We start from the raw sequence: 8,070 nt of genomic DNA on the forward strand, positions 1-8,070 counted from the left end.
CCCCCCCCCGCCGACCCCCATACCTATGATTAAGGACTTTTCCATTATCAATGTGTCCCAAAGCATACCCAATTCATTTAGTAATTTCAGCAAAGTATTTTTTGTTTCTCAACTTGACTCTAAATGTCCTAAAGTAGTCCGTTTTTTTTTTTTTTTTTAAATTTTGCCTTTCAAATGTTGTTTTGTAACTCTGTAAAGCATATTGAGTTACCTTGTGTATGAAAAGCACAACATCAATAAAGCCGCCCAGCCGAAGGAAGGCGTGAGGTCCACGATGGGAAGTTGCGCTGCATCCACGCAGACCCCCGCTATCGTGACTCCCCCAAACAGCATTGTTCTGCTTCACTCTTGTCTTAAAACAGCTACAGGAAGAATGCCTCCATTGTTGCTGTCAACGAGGTCATTGGGGTCATTTTCATCCTCCTATTACTTGTGACAAATAATGCAGATAGTGATAACCATATTGTAGGTGGCATTACAAATGCCCCCTCTACTGCAGAATGACTCAGCCCCCGCCATCCCCCACTAAGTATATATGGGAGCTGTGCTAAAAAGGAAGATTGAAAAGCCTTTCTTTTTATTTTGACAGAAAAGAGGGGCTCTAATCCAGACTGAGAGTATCTCCCCCTTCCCCCCCTCGCTCACTGCTGTTTCCCCAGAAAGATTACTGAGCTTTGAAGGCACCCGACTTTCAAAATGAGGGCTGCTGGGGTGGATGGAGGGGAAATTCTGCGAGGGAGATGAGAATTTGCTGCAGTGTGTTGGGGGTTGAGAGGGAGGTGTCACACAGGGACTACAATGAATAGTTCTGGAAGCACAGGTGCGATGTCTTTTCAAAACGTGAACTATTTGATGGCTCTGGTCACACTCATCCATCGCCCTCTGCCTCCTGCTCCTCTGTTTTACAATCCACTCAGACATATTAACATTTTTTTTTCTTTCTATTTTCGTGCTGGCACACACCCACACACTCACATGAAATCACTCTCGCATGCTGTCTATATTTTTCTTTTCCCCCCTCGAGATCACCACTTTCTCCTTGTGAACCGCTGTACTTAAGGCAGCCACGATGAGAATCTGCTGTTGTGTTTCTGATGATGCCTATACTATATGTGTTTTTGCCGGTCTGCATATGCTTCTGATTGTGTTGAGGAGGGATGAACGATTTCAGAAACAGGTTGAATTACTATTTAGATTCAAATCACACACACAAAACAATCCGAACCCAGCTTCAAGGCTACGTACATTTATGTTTAAAGCATAATGCTTCGATTACCTGATGAAACAATGTCGCAACTAGGAGCGACAGTGTCCATTCTAGTTACTTTTCCTCTTTATTTGTCTATGACCCACTCATTTAACGCTCATACCAAGGCCTTCCCTCCAGAGTGAACTGTACCTCCCAGGCGTGAGAATACCCACAATGCAACACGTTGTTAATCTTATTGTCTACTGACGAATCATTACCATTCTGCAGTATGCGTCACTGCTGAGAAGAGAGCCCGAACCAGACGTGGCTAAATGCTTAAATGCTGCTTAAGCTTGTCAGATATGAATGAGCGGGAGGACACAGAAGCTTAGTGCCAGTTTGTTGGTGTGCACCATTGAAATGAGTGTGGCTCTCTTGCTTATAGAGAAGTGTCTGTGTGTCGACAATATTTTAGCGATATTCTGGTTGGTTTGAGGGGACCAATCCTCTCTCTCTGTAAAGTTAAATTAGTCGAGTTTATGGAATCATTTCCAGTTAATACTTGCAAAGGCAGTTTGTTAATCTGCCATGATTCCCTGTGCAGCATGGATTTACTCGCTTAAGAATACCCTGATTGCTCTTCTATCGCATACATTAACTTTTACCCTCCTCTTGTGTTAAAAGCGGGGGCCTAATTTATTTCCACTCCAATGGTATCACGGGTGCTGCGGGGCGGTGTTCGGGCTGAAGAACAAGAAACGGGGGTAGAGGGGAAGGAGGAACATTCAGGGCCCAGGATTTAATTTCCGCTTTGGACCGTGAGATAAGTCAAGTTTAATGAGGTGACAGAGTGAGACGGGCGAGGCAGACGGGCAACAAGAGAGCCGGGGCACGCAGAACAGGGCAAGGGAGAGGAAGAATGTTAAAAGGGTGAGTGGAAGACGACGTGAAGATGGGATATTCTCCACATGTGTCGGCTACAAGGGCGAGGTGTTCACTGTCCTGCAAATTTGAATGGTTTCATATTTTCATTTTTTACATACACAGAGTTCGCGTGCATATGTATATACCAGTGGGTGCCATCAGGGCTTTGAAGGCTTTCTCTGCTGTAGGTCTAAACACTATCAGAAGCATTGATCTCCTTTCAGAACTTCCTGTCCATGCATTTATTTCCAAAAGTCTAAGATCTGCATTGCAAAGCGTGCCTTCGTTGCCCAGCTTCCAGTGGTGTGTGATTTTTTTTTTTTTTTTTTGTCCAATGTCATTTCAGCTTCTATGTTTTGCCATGTCAATGGAATCTTCCCAGGGCCTGCAATGTCATGAATTCTGGTCCATGGCACACAAACACACACACAGAAATGAATAACAATGGCTGTTTTTTTTTGTTTTCTTTTTCCCTACCGTATTTTCCGGACTATAAGTCGCAGTTTTGTTAATAATTTGGCCGATGGTGCGACTTATACTCTGGAGCGATTTATGGGTGAAATTATTAACACATAATTCTGTCATTTCACATGTTATTTTCACATTAAACCACAAGAGGGCGGTCTCGGCTTGTGTTGATAAATCGACGAGTCTGACGTAAGCCACGTAGAAGAAGAAGCGGCGTATCATCTACCTCCCGAGTTGGGGGAGTTGTTTAAAAGTGACACCGAGGATGAAGATTTCATTGGATTTTATGATTTGGAGTGAAACTGATAGTTTGGTAAACTTGAGTGATCTGAATAACTCTTAATATGTTACGTCGTTACTGACATTAACAGGCATGTCAGTCATGTAACGTTAGTATACCGTACACTTATTCAGCCTGTTGTTCTCTATTTTATTTTTATTTTAAATTGCCTTTCAAATGACATGTATGTTTTTGGTGTTGGATTTTATACTCCAGTGCGACTTATATATGTTTTTTCCTTCTCAATCATGCATTTTTTGGCTGGTGCGATTTATAATCAGGAGCGACGTATAATCCGAAAAATACGGTAATGAGATTTCAGATTCACCAAACATGGCCTTCTTGGAGGCTTAGAGTGATGTCAGCATTTTCCGTCCTGTGATTGGTTGAGCTATATAGCCTCACCCTATGTATTGTATATATTCAGGCATTCCTTCAACCATTTGCACATTTATACAGTACATAAATTAGTTACATCAACAAAAAGCATCTAATTTGTAAGCGCACCACTTGCATTCATACAAATGGAATGGCAGAGCTTTGCCATGTCTTTAGAAACAATTTGTAGCACATGCCTACTTCCCTAGGTTCATGTTTATTTGCTCAAAATATTCAAGATTTCTAACTATCCTCATGCATGCACAGACTACTGTGCTGTCCTCCATTGTTGTTTCCGTTTCACCGCACCGCCAGTATATCATGATGGCAGTGGTCTGTGTTTTTTTTAACCCCAGCGTTCACATTCACGCAACAATGTTCACCTTTTGAAGTTTTTGCCCACACATGAACAATGTATATTTTGTTTAAGTGAGTCAATAGTTTTTCGCCTAACCAATTCTCCCCTTCTAACTTGGCTGCCTGTGATGTGTTGGCTAAAGAAGCTGAATTGGGCAGAAAACGCCTTCTTTTTCTCTGTTTTCAGCTACTGCAGGTCCTCCTTGCTAACGCAGTGGTAAATTGATGAAGAAAATCCTTGGTCACAAATATAAACCGGTCAAATGAAAAGCAGTAACTGAGCACCCCTTGCTGTGCTATGTGACAAAATCATTCATTGCACCTTTATTTTATCTTCACAATGTCATAATGTTGGTCGTTCCTCCAAATAAGACCCAAAATGTTTCATCTGCATCATATCAAGCCAAACATTGGAATCAACTAATTTGGGGATAATGAGTCCAGCATTTCATATCTGTAATTACAATTGTGAGGTGCTATGTGAGCCCGACCCCTGCGCAGGTTAAATTCTAGTTGAAAGAGGGTGAAATAGGGTGAAAGGTCACTCAGTGAGATTAAGTAGCTCTCCTGCTGCTGCTGGTTGCATAAATCGCCACGCGGACCTCTCCATGGTGCTGAAAGTAGCATGGCTGCTTCCATTCATTGTTCCCGCTTCAAGACAGTTTGGAGTTGTATTGACAACATTCACGTGATGGCAAGGCGGCAATAAATCCTTCCTTTATTAGACCTTGCGTATTGATCTCTTTTCTCTCCCCTCAGACCTCTAATTCTATCTTCCCATCTCTGTTTTCCCCCTCTCTGTTGCCTCTTGCTTTTTCATTTGGAGCAAAATGTCAGGCGCTATCTCTGTCTCTTTGCTGACTGCTTTGTGGAGGAGAGAGAGCGGGGGGGGGGGTTGTTTTATGAACCCATTTCGGTAGTTTCAGGTCAGTTGTTGGACTAAATACCAGCACGTCAGTGATTGTGGCACCAATACCACCGAGGCATCGGAAATAATAGTTGCTTTTTTGTCACTTGTGGCGTTATCTCAGAAAAAAAGATCTAACCAAATCATGCAGGCCCACACCATTGATGGTTTGTGTTTGTGTTTTATATCTCTTGAAACACATTCATCTAAATGAATTATTTCCCTTGCCTCTCTTGATACTGATACTGTGTTACATTTCCACAGGATCAGGAAATGCTTAACAGGTGGAAAGTAAGCTTGAGTGATTTCCCACACGACTTTGTGTTTGTGTACTGTGTGCACACCTGCGATAAAGTTCCCTTGAGATGTGACTTGTGATGTGTGATGACACGTCTAAGTGTGTGTATGCGTGTGTGCGTGTGCGTTTGTGTAGGTGTGGCTGGGATGGTAATCTGCCTGTCACGCAAAGACCGAGTCCTGCAGGGAAAATCCTGTTATGACTGGCGTTCTCCAGAGGCCTATCCAGAATGACTGCTTTCTTTCTCTTTCCTTTTTGTTCACCTCTTCTTACCGGTGCTGGTGATAGCATCGTTCAAACTAACTGCACTCATCTCATGTCTCTTAATTGCAACACTCCTCAAAACTTGAACGCGAGCTGGAAGACGTTCTTACACCGGCGTATTAAGGAGCACTCAGTTGACTGAAATGCTCATCGAGTGGCGAGGACCAAACATCAAGGAGCTTCCACGAGCTACCTTAATTCAAGGGATGACTGCTTGTTCTCTGCAGAAGTCCTGTATGAAAACAGGTGTGTACCAGCAGGACTCTCAGTGATGCAGAATTTCAAATTTCCATGTTTGTGTCATTTCTTAATTATTTTACTTTGAATAAACTTAATTTGCTGAATGTCTGTTCTCTTTGAATGCAGTACTTGATACCAGAAAGACTTGAAAGACAGAAAGACAAAATATCGAGAACATCTAGAAAATTGAAGCACTTGGGAACAGAGTCATGAGCGAGGCTTAATAATCCGACAGCCAGTTGTCAGTGTGGCATGGCGTTTAAAGGCAGAAGGGAACGAGCCTTGATTCGAGCCGGGCGAGGCTCGTGACGGAAACTCCCACACCCCAGCCGGAGACTGAAAGACAACACAAACAAGACCGGATGATGACAAAACCTCATTTTAAGACCAAAAAATGCTGATGTTTACTGTATATACAATTGCTTGGCCATTCTCCTCATTTCAAATGGCAACCTGCTTGAAAGAAAAAAAAAGAAACTATTTTTTTCAAACAGTAAATACAAGCATTTCCCTGGTAACTCGTTACTTTTATTTTAAAGTAATTTAATTACTAACTCAGTTAATTTTGGGGCAGTCATTAAAGTAATTAATGAGCAACTATAACTAATTACTTTAATAAAGAAATGCTCCCAACACTGCTTCTTGCCTCCACACAAACCTGCTTGTTAAAGACACATTGGTACCTTTGCTTACGAGTTTAATTTGTTCCGTGAACAAGCTTGTAATTTAAAGTGGAGAGAAGAAACCACAATCAATGGCTTCCACCGGTAGCCCCCTTTCACACATAGCTCACACTGTGTACATCTGTACGCACACCCGTGGAGCCCAGAGGGGTGGTTGTCAATTGGACAACCTCGGCTTGACTCTCTGTTCAAACCAGAACTCACACACGTGAACACACTTTCGCTCAGTATATTCTGTAAACACACACACACACACACACACACACACACACACACACACACACACACACACTGCCCAAGGGCCGTCATTTGTCTTCTGTTGTCCATTAATGTAGAGGTACGATGCGACTGAGAGAAACCGGAAGCCCCAAATGAGAGGAAGTCATACAGAGATCTAGTTTGCGGATTGCTGCAGGTTAGAAAAAGTATGAGAGACAGAGGAGAGATGTCTGCAGGAGTTTGTGTGCAGCACAGTTTCCGCCCTTGCGTCTCCCCTGTGTTGAAGTGAGTTGTAACAGACAGCAAGGCCCAATGTTGCAAAGGCCAACAAGCTCTCGGCATTTGCATTATCAGTTGTCCACTTGTATCTTCTTCACAGCTGTCAGGGTTACACTCTACAGGGCAGACCCTGGCATTTCTGACTGTCCAGTTAGGCCTGAACACACACACACACACTCACTCACTCACACATGCGCACATACAAATGATCTCCTGTTTTCTTTTGTGAAATGGTACATGGTACTCGATCCACACATTGAGGCCCAACTATGCTTCTGAGACCAGATGCCTCTGAGTTTCGAAGATGGAGGATTAGGACAACTGGTGAGAAAAAAAACCCCAAACATCCTTATCAAACTGTTTCATTCTCTCGAGTGCTTTCTCTTTTTGTGTAAGTGCATGTGGGAGTGAGGGAGAATGAGGGAGTGAGTGATGAGACAAGCGGTTTTCAGTTGCTGTTAATCACAGTCCATCTTTGACAGAAGCACCATGCTGCAGCCACTGCTGAGCTTTCCACCTCCATTGCTCCCCACTTGAGGCAGCTCTTCTTTCCGTCTCCTCCTTCACCAGGTCTCCTTGAGCCCAACAATCATAATGATAAATTCCTCTCAAATCTGGCATTGTTCATTCTTTTTGCTGTCTTCTTGCACCTGCTTGCATTAAAGATTTGAGATGTGAATCATCCCCCGTGGAGCCCAAAGATGAATGGTTTATTTGGCATGTTCCTGTTGCGAAACTTAATCGCCATTAACATATAATCGCCTCAACTAATGAAAGTTAGGTCTCCGTCATGTTAATAATTTTATCACTGACACCTTTACAGTATAAATCAGGTAAAAGTAAAATCTAGTGACACCTGGTCATTGCACATATTGGAGTCGGAGAAAAACATTGAGATCATCAGATCACTTTGCAATGGATCTGTGTCAATTTCATTTCATTTCATTCACAGGTGTCCAAACGACGGCCACATCCAAATTAATATTGTTCACCTTAGGTTTATCAAATGTGATCAAAATCTATATATCGTACAACAAGATATACTCAAAGGGAAATATATTTAGGGCATGAAGCAAATGACGGCGGTCTCCAGTGCCCACTTCACAGCGAATAACTTTACATCATCCGCAAGTGGAGATCTTGCAGTTCCTTCAAACTCTTGCATGGACTCCCGCGGCTCATTTTATACTTGTAGACTGTGCTTCCCTCCTGCGCTGAATTTAAAGCGAAGAAAGAGGCCCCTTCCACCGTCTAAGAAATAAGTCATCTATGTTAACTCCTACAATGGCACACACACACACGTTTGTCACTGCGCGTGTCTATTTAAATACCAGAAAAAGCAAACTCCACCCATGTGGAAAGTTAGACTGCAATACACTTATGATGGGCATGAAAATGGGGCCCGCAATCTCTGTTCTACTTCATCCTAAATGTATTTTGTGGTCACTCAAGTTCTTCTACACCCACATTATCCAAGTATGCTTTTAGGGACAGTAAATACAAGCATTTCCCTGGTAACTCGTTACTTTTATTTTAAAGTAATTTAATTACTAACTCAGTTAATCTTGGGGCAGTCATTAAAGT

General features: G+C 42.7%; 1 protein-coding gene across 3 annotated transcripts in view; it reads left to right on the plus strand.

The window, feature by feature from the left end:
- Positions 1-8,070, plus strand: part of brsk2a (BR serine/threonine kinase 2a) — a 182,463-nt gene that overhangs the window by 42,431 nt on the left and 131,962 nt on the right. The window lies entirely within an intron of this gene.

Source organism: Hippocampus comes, unplaced genomic scaffold (genome assembly GCF_001891065.2).
Source record: "Hippocampus comes isolate QL1 unplaced genomic scaffold, H_comes_QL1_v1.1 scaffold104, whole genome shotgun sequence".
Taxonomy (NCBI): Eukaryota; Metazoa; Chordata; class Actinopteri; order Syngnathiformes; family Syngnathidae; genus Hippocampus; species Hippocampus comes.